Source organism: Taeniopygia guttata, chromosome 2 (genome assembly GCF_048771995.1).
Source record: "Taeniopygia guttata chromosome 2, bTaeGut7.mat, whole genome shotgun sequence".
NCBI classification, from domain to species: Eukaryota; Metazoa; Chordata; class Aves; order Passeriformes; family Estrildidae; genus Taeniopygia; species Taeniopygia guttata.
The window spans coordinates 141,170,280-141,186,960 of record NC_133026.1 but is presented as its reverse complement, the minus strand read 5'-3'; the positions used below and the strand labels follow the sequence as shown (position 1 = coordinate 141,186,960).

General features: G+C 39.6%; 1 protein-coding gene across 1 annotated transcript in view; it reads left to right on the top strand.

Moving 5' to 3' along the window:
• Positions 1–15,915, top strand: part of LRATD2 (LRAT domain containing 2) — a 59,104-nt gene extending 43,189 nt beyond the window's left edge. The window contains exons 2-4 of the transcript XR_012054271.1: positions 14,476–14,716; positions 15,059–15,106; positions 15,754–15,915. The gene's annotated coding sequence lies outside the window, so the exon portion shown is untranslated. The remainder of the gene's footprint in view (positions 1–14,475; positions 14,717–15,058; positions 15,107–15,753) is intronic.
• The last annotated feature ends 766 nt before the right edge of the window (positions 15,916–16,681 follow it).

Genomic DNA, 16,681 nt, shown 5'->3' with positions numbered 1-16,681 from the left:
CGGGCTGCAGGAGTCTATCAGACCTTACAAGATCCTAAAGGGGGATCAAACCTCTTTTCCTACTATAGAAATCACTCAGAAAACCACCAAGACAATACTGAAAGCCAACCCCTTTACATAGTATTCTCCTCCAAGATAAAATAAGATGCCACATCAGTCTTTCAGTAGAGACTGATGCTACGTCTTGCTGTCTGTCTAGAGAGGTGACAGAACTATGGCAGCTGCACATCCAAGTGGCTGTCAGGGGAGCAGCGATGCTGAGCAAGAGAGAAAATGGACAAATTGAAAGCAAAGTGAGAAGCAGAGCTGTCGGACTGGGCAAGCAGTCCTTGCAGCTATATGAGATTCCACTTTAGTAGCTTTGAAGCAGCACAGCAATTTACTCCCAAATTTCTATTAAAGTTGAGGCTTTTAATGCATAGCTCTAATGAAAAAAAATCAAAGTCCCAATAAAAGTAAGGCTTTAAGCTACTTCTGAGCATCTCTTTAGAGCTAAGGCCTAATGACTGTAAGATTCACTCAACTGCAATTTCTAAGTCTCATCAAATACAAGCACACAGATATAAGCCATAGGTCTTCACTATATGCAATCATACTCATACAGAAACAAAGCAATTAATGGTGATGAAGGTGAATAAAACCACTTCTGAATATGTGAGTTACTTTTTTTGAATGGTCAGAATCCTGTGAAATTCTCTTTTTCTGCATCATGGGGCACCAGAAGTTTCTTGCCTGCAACTTTCAAGTTACAGGCAAGAATCCTACACTGGTAGAAGGACTTCCCCACCACAGTCTGGATACCATTTGTATTCTCACTTTATATAGTGCTTGGTAGTAGAAGCACTGTCTCCTGGAATTCTTGAGAATGATAGTCCTTGCTTACAGTGGGAAACATTAAATGCTGAATCCAAAATGATCAAAATCCTAAATTCTAACAGTTCAAATAGCAACTAAAAAAGAGATAAATTTAAAACTCTCATTATTCTTAATCTATCTGAAGAATTTCATGGTTTAGCCTTTGGGATTTGAATGTATTGGTTAACAAACTCAAAAAAACCATGATGTTACAAAGCAAAAAAACCCCAAAGAAACTTAAAAACCCAATCACACAAACAAACAAAGCCCCAAACAAAACAGAGTTTAGAGAAATAAACTGTATAGAAAGAATTTAACATCTTGCATTTAGCTTTAATTGACTTTAAGGATTGATTACAAGCACTTTTGTTACTGTGTTGAAAATTGATACAGTACTAGAGAGTGCCCTCTGGAGCACCAGCTTTATTCATTTCCACTCCTGTAATATTTAAGTAAGTTTACTCAAACTACCAAAACTAGATCCCAGGGCACTAATTTCTGGGATCGCCAGATTGATCCCACATTGAATAAATAACTACATATTGATAAACTGGTTGCTGATCTTGGGTCAATATTCTGAAATTATTAAACCTTGGGCTTCTATTCACAGTCTACTATGATGAAGGTCTTGTGACCCTCATCCTCCTGGCCTTTTTCCTGCTATTGAGAAGGCACAATCAGGGAATACTCTTGGCAGTAGGCAGAATGGAGCAACATCCTTCATTTTTGCTTCCCATCTGCAGCAGAGGAAGGACAGTATTTTTCAGGGATAACTGGCATTGTTTCCTGAGGCCTAGTGGCTTGGAATAGAAACTGACCAAAACTAAGACAATATTGCCTTTCAAAGTCCTATTTTGCAGAGTTTGTCCTTGCATCTAAGTGGGATAATTCAGATTAAAACTTCATTCTATTCAAGTGTACAAAGTAACTAAACAGTCAGGAAGCATCAAATCACTGAGCAACTTGTTCTGTCAGCAAAGAAAGAGCTCACCCTGCAAAGAGGAAAAAAAAAGTTTTTGTCTAACTTGTAACGCCCTTGCCCAGGGTTCAAGGAAGGAACTATTGTCCCTTCCACCAACACCCACACTGGGAAGCTCACACAGCTATGATATGTACTGCAGCTACCTTGTAGCCCAAAAAGAGGTCTCACTCCATTGGACAGATTCTCATTTGCAGACATAACCACACTGCAACTATAGAGAATTGCAAAGAGAGCTGCACTTTTTTTGGAACCTATAATAGACATTATTAATTCATTAATAATCTAAGTCTCCTGACATTTTTCATCCATCCGAGTCTGATGTGCCTTGGAGGCTGTGCCCATTCTGCCCTTTCACTGGTGAGCTCCTCCACCAAGACTTGGCTCTGACTCTGTTACTCCACCACCTGTCTGCTGCCAGATGTACACCGGCTGGTGACTTTTCATTCTGTTCATGAAGAGTGCTGTTTTTTGGGAGAGGGGATGACTGGCTGGTTTTGGACAGCCAAAACACAATGCAGTTCTAGACACTGACAATTTTGCTAGCCACTACAACCCATAACACAAATCATGGCTCTGAGGCTGGCTGTGATGGATCTAACATCCATCCCCAGAGAGACTAAAAGGACATGTGAATGGCTTCACAGCTACAGAAACCTCCACAGTGCTTGAGTAGCCTATTAGTGGCAAATATGTACAAATTGGCAGTTCCTAACAGATTTTCCAGCCTGTTAGACGAACAAGCTCATTACAGTAAAATTTACTCTAAATATGAGAAGCGTGATGGTTTGAAACGGAGATGTTTTCTGGAACAGTTCAGCAGCTTGTTATAATTGTACCATGATTCAGTGCTTGGGCATCCTCCATATCTCAAGTGCTGTCTAAGCTACCAGAAGAGCTTCTGACAGGATCTAGCCAGAATGTCACTCTCAGATGAACATCAAATCAGTTGTGCTTACACCAGGCAAAGATTTCCTAGAGGAATGCCTTACTTCCTGCAAGGTTGAAAACATATGATGAAGAAATACCTGCTACATCATTCTCCTCGACCCCTTCCTAATTGTTATAGGCATTTTCCCAATCTTATCATTACCATCATTTTTGAAAACATTGCCATCATCACTCCAGAGGGTAGGACAGTACTGGGATCCACATGTTCCATATAGGGAAGTGGGACACAACGAAGGGCTGCCTCTGGGAAGACTTGAGACTTACCAAAAAGGGAGAGTAAGCCCAAGTCCTGATTTTGTGACCCTCTCATTAGGTAAATTTTCCTAATAAACCATTTTGGTCCTGTTGCTCCCAAATTCTTTTCACAGCACCTGGAACCATTGTCGTTAACTTCTGTGTTAAGGGATGGAGCAAAATACATTGAGCTATGTACATTAAGCTATGTATTGTGCTTTCAGAGGCATTTTATCACATTCAGCATTGCCTTTTCCACCCATTTCTATTGCAGTCAGATTTCAGTAGAGGCAAAGGGCTACTAGAAGAGACACCAACACTTGCAAGTATGTGCCAGATCAGAATACCGGCTTCAAACATTGCATGGTATTGTCTCTTAAGTGGGTCAATTCATAAAATATCATCTGTTCAAATGATGCCTATGCTGCAGTAAGAAAAAGGGCAAAATGCAGCAGTAATTGAAAATGATCTGATTTTAAAAGTCTTGCACCTGGTGCATGTTCAAACATTTCAGTGTTCCATTAATAATGCTTCTAGGACACAGGAAATTTGAAAAATATTACTCCTAAAGATCATGATCAGAAGTTAAAAGGGAAATAAAGGGATTTTAAAGAAAATTCTGTGTCTGGGTCTCATGACATTATTGTCTGCACATTTCCTTTCCCTTATTTTTGCAGAGAATGGGCTTTTGGGTGCATGCCTTCCTCAAACACCTATTCAATGTGCTAATGAGATAAGAAATATATTAAAAATATGTTGTGCAATAGCAAAGCATTAACTATTTCTCCATTTCCACGTATTCTTAAGGAACACACATTCTAATTCAACAGAAGAATATTTTACTGACCTTTCCACTTATTTCTAGTTCACTGGTGTGTCTAGAGCTATCTTGTCACTTCGTAACTCATTTTTGTTTTAGCCTAAGTGACTGCTCAGAAGCAGCAAGCCCTGCTGGAATGTCAGGCACCACAAACTCCACTCTGGAGGCACTGAAATGAACCCCACAGCCACTGGGGAGCTGGGGAAGGGGCAGAAACTTGTGTAGAGGAAGTGACCCATGAGACAAAGCACGACACGCTCCTGCAGTCTGTACCAGCCGAGGCCCGGGCAGGCAGCATTTCATTGCTGGTGGGACTCTCAGTACTGAAGCCTGGAGGTTGCAGAAGTTGGACCACATGGCCAGGTCTGCTATTGAGAACACAGGATGTTATTTTCTGCCCAAGCACAATGGGAATTATTATTTTTCTTTTTGCATCTCTCTGAGTATACTATAACCACTGGTCTCAAAATGAGGTAGGCTATGAGAGATAAGGCCAGATTCCATAGAGATTGGAAGAAATAGAAGAAATTCTTCAAGTTCCTTTCACTTTACAGAAGTCTGGTTTTCCTCTGGGTCTTGAGAAGAAAAAAACACTTTGGTAAATTTAAAAACTAGTTCAACTCTCCTGCTTAGTGGTCTCTTCTAGAGAGAAGGGAGAAAATTTTATATTGACTTTAGACATGGACAAACTCTCTTTCACCCCTCAATTTATGTTCTCTTTTACTGCCCTGGAACCCAGTCAATGATGCTGTGAGCAAACCCAGTCCTGGATCATGTCTGTGTGATACTAATGTGCCTCTGTGTCTTCCTGGGCAACACTTACAATGCTGATAAACTCTCCAGATCTCATGATCTTTACCGCATACTTCAGAAGTTACTCTTTAAAAAAAACCCAACACATTGCTTATATTCACAACCAAGAAGAATCCAAGGCATTGCCACACACTTTGTTAATGGTTTTGATTTTTTTGAGCATTCCTGGGTGCAGAGCTTTGAGTCAATGGGAGCAATCAATGGTTTGATTCCACTACGGTGGAGATGAAACAAATAACCTGGCAAAAGACTCAGAAGCCTACTCAAGAATTTTTGTCCTCTGGTAGCACTTTGGGTTTGGATAAACAAATAAATAATATTTTAATATGTTTGATATCGTTTGGAGTGAACTGTAACAGATTGTCCAGGACTTCATCCAGCCAGGTTTTGAGCACCTCCAAGGACTGAAGCTCAACAACTTCTCTGGGCAAGCAGTTTCAGTTTCAGTTTGACCAACATCATAATAAAAAATTATGGTTACATTTAAAAGCAATTTCCCACAAATTAGCTCATGCCTTTCTCCTGTTGCCCTTTCAATAAACATAACTGAGAAGAGTTTGACTCTGTCTTCTTTACCTCCCTGTTATTTGGTCCATACATTACCAGTTTATCTATGAATGCTGTGGGAGTCAGTATCATCTTAGCATAGAAGGGTATCAGTTTGGTCAGACTGGATTTCCCCTTCCTGAATTCATGCTGACTACTCCCAGTAACCTTCCTGTCACTGATAGGCTTGTGAATGCTTCCCAGGGTTTTTGTTCCAGCACCTTCCCAGGGATCATGGTGAGGCTTAACCAGCCCAGAGTTTCTCAGATCCTCCTTCTTGCCCCTGGTGAAGATAGGCAGTGACATTTATTTCTTAGTATATCTAAACTGATCATTCTACCTCTCTGAGGAGTTAATGGGAACAAACAGGCACTTCTAGGGCATTACAAGTTCATTTGCTATTTGCTTCATTAAAATCAAGAAAGGTGCAGGGGAATTTTCTTTTCCTTTTGACTGTAAAGGAAGGGCAGATGACTAAATCACAAGTAAATGCCTATATATATGTACATATCTACATCTTGCTCAATAAATCCAAAGAACCACAGTCAGGTCCGCTTCTAATCTACCCTGTTTTGCTGAAATCCATGAAGTTCTGTGGAAAACTGGTAGCCTTGCAAGGTGATCTGCTGACTACCATCAAGCAGTGAATGCCATTTGTTAAAGTAGCACAAGCACCAGTCAAATTGCAACCTGTTTTTTCCTTCCCCACATTTTCTATATATTATGACTGATCACAGAAAGAAGCAAAAATATTAGCAGTGGAGTTTTACCGGGAAAGTAGCAACAGTGTCTATGGTTACTTAGAGGTATCCTTTAAATGACAGTGGGTCACTACCTTTCATGTTATAGTCTCTTTGACTACAATAAAGAGTGCTGCCTTTCACTTTTATTCCAGGATACATAGCCTGTCTTCCAAATGCTACAAAATTCAGCCTTTCACATCTCCATGTTAAAAAAAGCAACAGAACACAAAACAAATCAAAAGGAACACAGTGAAACATAAGAAAAATGGCTGTGAGAGAAATACAGCCTGAAGGGCTGATTCTTCACTTTAGTACAGATTGCTTCCCAACCCTGATTCCCTTGCCTAACAGCAGCCTTTAAATTCTGTTCCTGTCTCTCCTGATATCTGGTAGAATCTGGATCCAAGGCCAGGTGTGTGTGTTGCACCCACAGCTGCATTCATCTGCCACCCACTGCCTGCCCTGTAGTGAGTCAAGCAGCTCCTGCAAGAGACCAGTTGTTCAGGAGCAATGATCCCAGGTGGGTGTGACATATGATCTGAGTGGTGAAAGAAAAGCATCCAGCCCCAATGTCATTCCCTTTCCACCAGAGACTTTCTGAAAGAAAATGCTGAAGAAAATTAAAAAGCAAGCAAACAAAAAATTACCAAGGGAACAAGGCACAAGAGAGGCAGGACAAAGGGGAAAAATGCTTGGAAAAACATTCCCCTCTCCTGACAAGTCTCAGTTATGTACAGAAAGCCTGTGAGAAATACTGAGCCTGTGACAGCAGAAACATCCCAAAGAGAGCAGTGTGCGGGGGGAACACAATTAATAATAAAGCCCTGTGGAATTTGTGAAGGTTCAGCACAAAAGCTTGAAGCCGTCTTTTGAGAAACCGAATCAGCTTTAATTACGGTACTCTGGGTTATTCTTTTAAAATGCTTTTGCAGTGAAAGTTTCTCAGTCTGAGGGAGGGCAATGCTGCTCTGCTATCATTTCCTTTCATTGTTACAGGCTTCAGCACACAGTGAATGTGCACGAGGACAAGCAGGTCCTCAATGTCTTTCATTTCAAGTGTTAGTTTTTTTCCCTTTTCATTAACAGCCTTCAAGAAGAAAAAGAACTACTTAGGGCAGGGTTTTATTTTTTCTCTATTTTTTCTACTGTTTTTTTGAATTTTTTTTTTTTTTTTTTTTTTTTTAGACTCAGTGAGGCCCTTTGCATTCACTATACCTTGTTATCTTAAAATCAGTATAATAGAGATACACATATGCTCATTACTGGTAGCTGTGCCTTCTTAATGCTTCTTATGATGGTATTTTCAGCTCATAATAGACAGTGGATGATCCATGCAGAGTAGTGAAGGTGGTTGTTGATTTTTCCCTCACTTCACAAGCAGTGAAGGGTCTCCCCAGTTTGTAACAGTGAGAAAGAGGGAAGAAGCCACTGTGCCATGGCTTTCCAGAGCCTGGTAGCTGCAAAGCCTCACTCACCAACAGTAACAGGGTTTACTTCTGCAATAAGGTAGAAAGCTCTCAATTTCTGCACTTTAGACACTGATAGAAAGAAGTCATGTTTTTTTTTAAATGACTAGATATATTATTTGAGAGGAAAAAAGTAAGAAGATGAGGGAGAAGCAAAGTGGGAGGAGGAATCTAATCATTCTTCAACTGCTGCTAGAAATGTTAGTAATGTGCAACACAGAGGGGAAGAACAATGAGCATGAAAAACAAGCTCAGCCAAAACATGATTGCTGTTCCTCTCTGTCTTGATTGGTAGTGCTTTTTATGTGTTTTTCAGTGTACTGAGTTTTAATATAAATTAGAAGTGGCTGCATGTCATTATGTACCATCACATAGCAAGAGGCACAGTTCTGTCCACATTTGCCAATGTTTAATGGGAATACAGATAGAGTATTTCATAAGATACACAAAACCCAGTAATTCACTTGCCCAAACCTGAAAACAATACAGACACATCACTGCCTGGGACAAGAGCTACCAGTACTGCTCTGAGGGCAGAAATTTCCAGGGTGATCAGCATTAGATAAGATTTCAGTTGAAGTGGTTTTTTTGGTTTGGTTTTTTTTTTTTTTTTTTTTTTTTTTTTTTTTTTTTTGTGCAGAAACTTAGATGCATTCATCAGGCTTAACTGTCTCTCAAGACTTTGACAAAAGCAGCAACATAAGTGCAGGGAAATAGCAGTTCTAGAATCAGAAACTGCACCTCAATGATCCAAGTTTCTCTTGTGGCCACAGGTGATTACCTAGAAAGGTCATGTTTTGTCCAGCATTCCTAGACATTGTTTCCTTGCAATGCAGTTTAGGACTGTGCACTAAATCCCATGGATGGCACTTCCTTTAGTCCAGTTAAAATCAAAGAGAAAGATAGTGAGGACAGAAATTAAAGTAGGGCATGACAGCTACAAAGGAAGAAGTATGATTGGAGGGTCTTCAGAACCAGCACTGAGGATTAGTTTTGAGGATTATTCAAGTTCATTTCCCTTGTGTCAAATACAGCCTCATTTATCACTGTATCTGTGCTCAATTGCAATTCCAATGCTCAAATGCCCTCAGTGCCACCCAGCAGACAGTTCCAGCTGTGGGTGCATGGGAGATTTCTTCACCTCCCATTACTACCAAGCACTTTTTCTCAAGAGTGTCTGAACAGTGGATGAGATTAAGGCTAAAAACCACTTATGAAGTCATTGCCTACTCCTTTAAATACATTACAACAAAAAAAGGAAAAATCCCAGCAGCAAAAACTGCATATTCCTAGTACACAGTAGCTCATCACCTCAGGTAAATTCTCTCACTCTGAGTTCTTTTGGAATCCCATCCCACCCAATTCCACCTATGTTCCTCTCATTACTGGACATTCATTTCTAGCAATAGCCATCTGCACTCTCTCCTTTCTCCTCTCCAATCAACATCAAGGTTTAGGGTTTATTGCTAATCTGACTGGAGTCAGACAAAGAGACATTCTTTAATTAATATTTTCTCATTGTTTCCTTGAGGACTTCTGGAATTTCCTCAAGTCATATTCCACCTTTGTTATTGTCTTGTTTCCTGCTCACACCGCCTCGCTGTCTCCTCTGCTTGCACCAGTGGATAAACATGGAGTAGGCTGCAGTGCAGCCACATGGGGTAGCCCCTGTTAGAGTGCAAGGATCTTTCAGGAAAGCAAAGTCTGGAAATAACTTAAAATAAACAGCAGTGAACGGACACACAAAAAAATGATGTTCCGTAGGATCCCAGATAACAAAGTTGGATTTTACCTAGCTGATGACTGGAAATCTTTAGTGAGCAAGATTCTATGACAAAGACCCGTGGAGCAAATGTGCTGCTACTGTTCAAGAAAAGATGTCTTATTATTAGCAAAAAGTGATTTTTTCCTTTTGCAGCAAATTGTTCATGAAAGCACACAAGTTATCAACAAGGTTTCATGGGTCAGCACTTCTTAACAAAGCTAGGAAATTCCAGTTTGACCCTACCTAGGAGGACTCCACTGCATGCAGGCAGGGTAGTGTACTGTACTTTTGAATAAGTTATACACATTTTGTAAATATTTGATTCTCATCCAGCTCTCCCATGCTTAGGATGTAGGCAAAAACATCAACTCATTGTGTTCCAGATCAGAAGATTTTTAGATTAAAGATTTTCTTTTAAGCTCTTTAACATATTTAGTGCAGTTTTGGTTGCTACAGACATCATAGCTTTAAATTTCTGATTCCAAGGTGCCTTGCTTCTCCTAATTTATCAATAATGAAAGATGTGCAACAGTTACATTAATACAGTATTAACTGTATTTAGATTATGCCCATCTTCAAATTGAAAAAAGACGGCAAATTTTTTGCATGTTTTGATCACAGTTTGCTTATTGGAATGGAGCTACTGAGTCAGTTTCTCCCCCAGCCTCCCTTCAGCAGGGGCTGCCCTGCTCAGATGATCCTGGTTGCCCTGAAGTTGTGGCTTTTATACAGACAGGAAGCTGCTTATCAGAGCTAATGATGACAGCTTAAAACATAGTAAGACTTTAAAAATAAACTTTGTGTTATGATTGAAGGGATCCTGTGGGGACCAAATTATTTCAGTTTAATGCCCTTTGCACCATTTTTTTGAGTGTCGGAGTACCCTGGCTAGACTCCTCTCACAAGAGGAACATTTGTCTCTCCTGTTGGAGTGAATTTCACCTGGTGCTAAAGCCAGGCAGACGTGAAAAGGCCCTGGCAGAAGCAGCTCCTGCTGCTCTGATGAGGGAACATACTGGGTCTTCAGCTCAGCAATGGCTAAGATGCCATAAAAAGTCTCTGAAGAGACTCAGCTCTTCATTCAAGATGGGAAGACCTATCAGCATAAGGATAAAATCATGTCTGTAGAAAGCTAAAAATGTTCTGCAGTGGTAGAACAACATATTCTTATGTACTCAAGAGCCAGTTTGTTTTCTCTTCAAATTCAACAAGGAAGGAAAAATTTGTAGATCATTTTTCTTAGTTTCAGAATGCAGTGATTTACCTTTGGTCCATCTCAGAGTTTCAAGCTGGCAATAAATTGCAGCAATTCACTCCGAATTGCCTATAAGTGGCCTTTTCATGCATTTCTCTTTCTGTTTCAATTTGAAAACCATTTAGGTTAATTGAGGTGCAGTCCTTAACAAGCAAACATTTGTTAAGGACACCATTATATAGACACAGCTGAAGTGGCAAAAAAACTCACTATATTTGTCTGAGATGCAAACTTACCTTCTCTCTTTCTTAGTAGAGAACATAACGGTTAGTGTAGTTAGTCTGTCATAAATGCTGTTTATGCCATCACTATACCCTGCAAAAATAAACGAAGATTTCAACCTTCTAGACAAATATAAATGTAATGAAGTTTCATCTTATGAAAAGATGAAGAATGACAAGTTTCAGACCCCACACAAGTGTAACTGTCAAAGTAACACAGTACAGACAGAGAATTTCTGTGACAGCATGTGTTGGGAAATTTTATTATATGCTTAGTGCATCACAGCAATATAGTGGCCACCAGCAACAACACTGAGGTGGACTCGTAAATTAAAAATAGCTGGCATACCCCTCTATTTAAATCAAGGGGAGTGTTCATGAAGTGAATTCTCATCCTGAGCTTGACTGGCAGAGAGTGTGATTTAGCATCTGTGATTTAGTGTAGGGAGCTGTGTATGCATTTTGTCAGGGTGATTTCTCCCTTGTCATTAAATTTAGCCTACAGAGGTGGCCAAGAGTGCTGGCTTAAACTCCCACACAGAGAGGGTAGAACAGGATGGCTGAATGGGGCCAGGACCACACGATATAACTGCTGGCCTGGGTTTAAATGAAACACATGTGGGACTAAGGCAAAGATGCCAAATAACTGATGTGGCACTCTGGCTGAGGAGCTATCAGTGCTGCACCACGTGGGACAATCACATCCCAGGTCTTACAGGAAAGGTGGGGAGCAGAAAAGCAATAGAGAAAGAAAAGAGGGATGGAGAGAATGGGGAGGAAAAGCTAGGAGAAGGAGAGGGTTTTTATGTCTAGGAGATATTTGGTATCCTGAGCTGGTGTGGAGGATCTGAGAACCACAGAAGGGGACGTGCCTGAACTCATCCTGACCTGTGTGTCTGACAGCAGTCCCGACAGCCAGTCCCCTCAGCCACTGGCTCAGCCACCAGCAGTGCAGGCAGCAGCACTGTGATGCTCTGCCTGACCACACACCAAACCTACCAGGGTGCTCCCACAGAAAAATTAGCCCTACACCCAATTTCCACAAGCATGTGGAAAACGTGAGGGATGGCCACTGCCTCCAACAGAACCTGGCACAGATGGCAGCACCCAAACCACACTCAAGGAAACATTACTTTTTGTAAGTATAATTATCTTTCTGACTCTCCCTGGCTTCAGAGAACAGTAATTTGCTGCTGGGTTATTCCTGCAACAGTCAAGTGCAGTGCAGACAGATACTAGTTTTATTTACAGAACAACTTTTAAAATTCTCTTGTCCTATCCCCTCACTAACCACAGCCATCCATGTCTTCCCCTTCCTCCCCAGTTGACTGGCACCTCAGATGTGGTGAGACAATTACCTAAAGATTGCATACAGTGTTTTCCAGAACTAAATCTGGAAAGGATTTATTCTAAACTGAGCTGATTTTGTTACCTGAGACAGGAACCAGGGACAGGAATAAGCAGGCAGAGGAGAGAGCTGAGGAGGAGAGGGCAGGTCCTTCAGCTGGCTTTGCCTCCAGAGTGGGTATCCTGTGAGAAAATGGCCTTGCTAAGCTCTTCTGCACAGGCTAATGCAAAGTGGGTGCTTTTTAAACAGTAATGAAGTGAAAAAAATCAGTAGAGAGTCCTTTTCCAAACAGCTATGCTGGGTGGGGGCACAGCTTCACCAAGCTTCAGAAACTGCCCTGCTGCTAAAGCCCCTGAGGCAGCAGGTGCAGCTCTGCCCAAGGAGGATTCCTGCAAAGGTTGAGGCTCTGCTCAAGCAAATCCAGCTCAGCAATCTCTCGCTCGCTTCTGCTGAGTCTTCCAGCCCCCAGCACAACGCGCTCACTGCTTCAAGTCAGTACAGAGCAGAGGATCTACCTGCTGCTGTGTTCATGCCATCCATAGCAGCGTTGGCAGAAAAACTGAGTTGATTAAACATAAAATTTAGGCTCATGTTAAGAAAAGGAAAATGAATTAAGCACTGAAAATCTGATGCCCAGATGCCAGGAAAGCTTGTCCAGTGGCTTCCTGGAAGAGTCTGTCATAAAGCTCATGAAATTTTTTACATTAACACTCAATTACAGCATACTTTTCTAGTTCAGACATTGTTCTTAAAGTATCATATTGAGGGCACTAGAGATGCTAACCACAGAGCAGAACCAAAAGAATCAGGATTCAAAAAAAAAAAAAAAAAAGAAGAAGAAGAAAAAAAAAAAAAGAAGCTGAACAATGGCATTTTCAAAGAATGCATTCAGATAATTTCAGAATTCAGAACAAAGATCTATACAATATACTATATCATTTATGTGTACATTTTATGTAATATATTTAATGCCTCCAGCATCTCTCATGAGGAAAAAGACCCAGTATACCTATTATTTCAATGTATATAAGACCTCTTTTAAAAAAAAAATATTATTTTTATTGCAGAAGGATGTACATAAGAGTGTATTTGATACATTCTTTCATTGAATTTCAACATGAAGTCTGTTGAGACATATATCTGGCATCATTCCTAGCCAGGTGCATTCTACAGTATGTGAGCAGTAATCTCATCTGGCACTATGTGGGTTTTTTTTCAGTAAATCAGGCTAAACCAGCTTATGATTGGACATTATGTTTAAAGACTAGTTAGGACCTGCTACTATATCTATGTGGCAACCAAAGTTCTTAAAGGAATGTAATGGTGAAGTGCCTTAAAACCATATGTTAAATACCTGTTGGATACATTGAGAAACTCTCCTACTTAAAAAGCATGAATGCAAGAAATTAATGACTAGAAGAATGGTCTCTTATGGTCTCTAACCTAAGATCAACTCTGTCACCCAGCTTTCCTTCAAAAATAGCCAGGAGCAGACATTTGGTAATAGCTTGAGGCAAGTGCAAACCCACAGTGATCCTTTTTCTCATGTGTATTCTGTTCATTCTATAAAAGTTCCTTATAATTTTTCTTTGTGTCATATAGCAACTTGTGATATGATTAGCTACGAAGTGACATAAGTTTCCGGCTTTATTCTCTATTCATTTCCAAAAAAATTCCTGACTTTCTGCTTGCATGTTGACCACCAGAGAGCTATACAAAGTGACTCCAAGGTGTCCTTGATGGCAATAGCTAATTTAGAGCTCATGATGGTATATGTGTGGATTCCCATGTGCTTTATCTTATATCTATCATCACTGAATTGCATCTGCCTTTTATGGCAGAGACAGCATCTTGGGGATCTAATGAATTCCTTGCACTCATCTTCAGTTTCAACTATTACTGTTAATTCCATTCCATCAATAAACAATTTAGTTTTCCTACTTTCCAGTTAGACTACTCATATAACCCATTATAATCTCACAGCTGTGAGAGGTAGAAAAGTAAATCTAGGGGAAACATTCATTTCAATCACTCCTGCAGAGTATCAGAGAACATTTTTGGCTTGAAACTTCTATCTCAGTATCTTGCTCCCACAACAGTAATTGAATTGTAGGTTTTCCAAATTTTTCAGTATTCTTCAACATTTTACTTACTGTGCACCCACCTTTGTTTGCTGTACACAATATAGCAATATTTGCTTTGTACTGGAATTATTTCTTGTCTTCTTCATCTAATGCTTTCTGTCACGGTCTTGATCCTAACTGTTTTAATGGCTACTGAACTAGAAAGACCATGGAAATGGCTAATGTTGGAAATGGCTTTCACATTGGAAATATTTCACAGATTTACAAATAGTGCAACAGGGTCCATGACATGATTATAGCCCCCATAAGAAGATTTTGTAAATCCCATGTTTATATTTAAAGTGAGCTGTGACAGAAATGAGCTGCTTCTGATGATTTTCACATTCTTTTCCTAGATCTGAAAAAGCCTCCTTTCAAGAGCTGTTTTTCCTCTTTGCCTGCACCTGAGATCAAACACTTAGCATGAGAGGTTGACTTACAAGTGGAGTGTGTATTGCAAAAGTCTCCACAACATTATTTTCCCATAGAAAACAAGGAGTTAAAGAAGTGACTGGAACAATGGAGAAATTACCACTGAAAAGTCATGTGAATCCTAATGAGAGACTGAAATCCATCCAATTTGAAGTACCTTGGAAGGTGTAGTACTTTGTTAACTCCTTATGTTTAAAATTGTGGCATTCCTTTTATGAACAATTTGGAATTGGAAACCTGCAGCTGTTCACTGAGCTTTTTTCTAAGCAGGCTGTCAAGACAAAAATTGAAATAGTGCTGCTTTGGACTGAAGTCATAATTTAAAATGTGGTACAAATAACCTAGTATTTTGGTTATAGCAATGTTATGATTATTATTCTTATCATAATTATTGCTAAATAAAAACAACAGTACCATCAACATTAATAATAATAATAATAATAATGATTATGATTATAATTATAACATTTCTACTAATATGCAGATTTCTTATCTTCTTTCCATCAGGAATGGAGCTCACATAAGACCCTGCTCTCCAACAGAAACCTGCCAGAGGTAATTTCCACCTGGAGGTGAAAGAATAATTTTAAAATTTTGTATAAACTGATATGTTCAGTCTTTTGTACTGAGAACAGCAGAGAAATTGGAGCACCAGTTATGAAGCAATTGCAAAAGTTACAAGGAGCATATAAGGAATATTATAGCACTATTCATTGCAACGTAGCCAGTCTGTGTGAAGTTTTTGAAATGAAGGGGAAAGACACCAGATACAGCACCATCAGGGAAGAATTAAGACCTGTTTTGGATGCTAACTAGATCTGAATAAAAAAGGCCACAAAATGATTTATCAACCTTCACACTGAATCTTAACACACTCCAGAATATTATCAATTCACTGTCATTGTCTTCAAATTAGGAATAAACTGTCTGAAATCAAAACCCTGTGGTGCAGAGGAAGCTGGATTTAAATCTCCTCTTTCATTTTTGCTCATCTCCATTAATTTACCACTTGTTAATAACAAGTGAAGAACAATCAATCTAAATAGAGATCCAGCTACTGGCTTCCATAAAGCAAGAGTGAAGGAGATTAAATCATCATTATGAACCTACTGGGGAAATGTTATACATGGAGGGAGAGGGAAGGAGATGCAGGAAGAGGAGGTTTATTAGAACTGTGGCAGGAAGTAATTTTTATTTTACAGCTTCTCCATTTGATGAAGCTTTGAATGATCCTAGATCCAATTTCCTCTTTGAAGCTGGGCAAATGAACCTCAAGAAATATAACATCATCAACATTACCATCATCATTACCCTCAAAATAATAAAGAACCACATTTAAGACAAACCTGTAAGTACTTTTTATAATGCGAAGGGGTTTTTTGGGGTTTGTTTTTTTTGTTTGTTTGGTTTTGGTTTTGGTGTTTTTTTGGTTTTTTTTTTTTTTTTTTTTTCTTGGACAGGGAATCATTAGAGGAATTTGTGCATTGAATGAAAATATTCTGCCTAATGTAGAACTCAATTGTGTTCAACTGCTGGGCGGACAACTGATTTTCAAGCTTTAAGGAATGTTTCTTATTGTGACCAAATAAATGCAGGTCTTGTGAGGACAGACCTAGTTGCATGTCTTACCATTTTCAGGCCAGATAAAGATCCTTGACTTTAGGGATAGGAGACTGATCTGCTTCTTTGGACTACTCATATAATGAAGTGCCTTCTCAAATCAGAAAGAGCCTTTGCTCCACAATTTTAGTAGCCAGGGAAGCAATTTTCACTACAAATAATCAGTGTTTGGTCAGTCTATTGATCTAGTGCATTTCTTGAAACTCAGAGAGGAGATTTACAGATCTATTCCTAAGAGCTGCTGCAAGATCCATGCATTTTGTGTTTAACTTAGTAAAAAGATGATTTTTCATTCTAAATATATTTGGTAAAACTTGTCCCTGTTAACTTCCCAACTCTTTCTCCCTTTGAATACTCCTTTCTACTAGCATCTGACAGCCTAGTTCTTTGGGTAAAAGGCCATGTCAACAGTCGGAACCAGAATTATTGCATGGTCATAAAGAGGAATATGCACCCTTAGGTTGGGGATAAGGCTCAGTGATGGACTACATGACAGACAAATATTCCAGA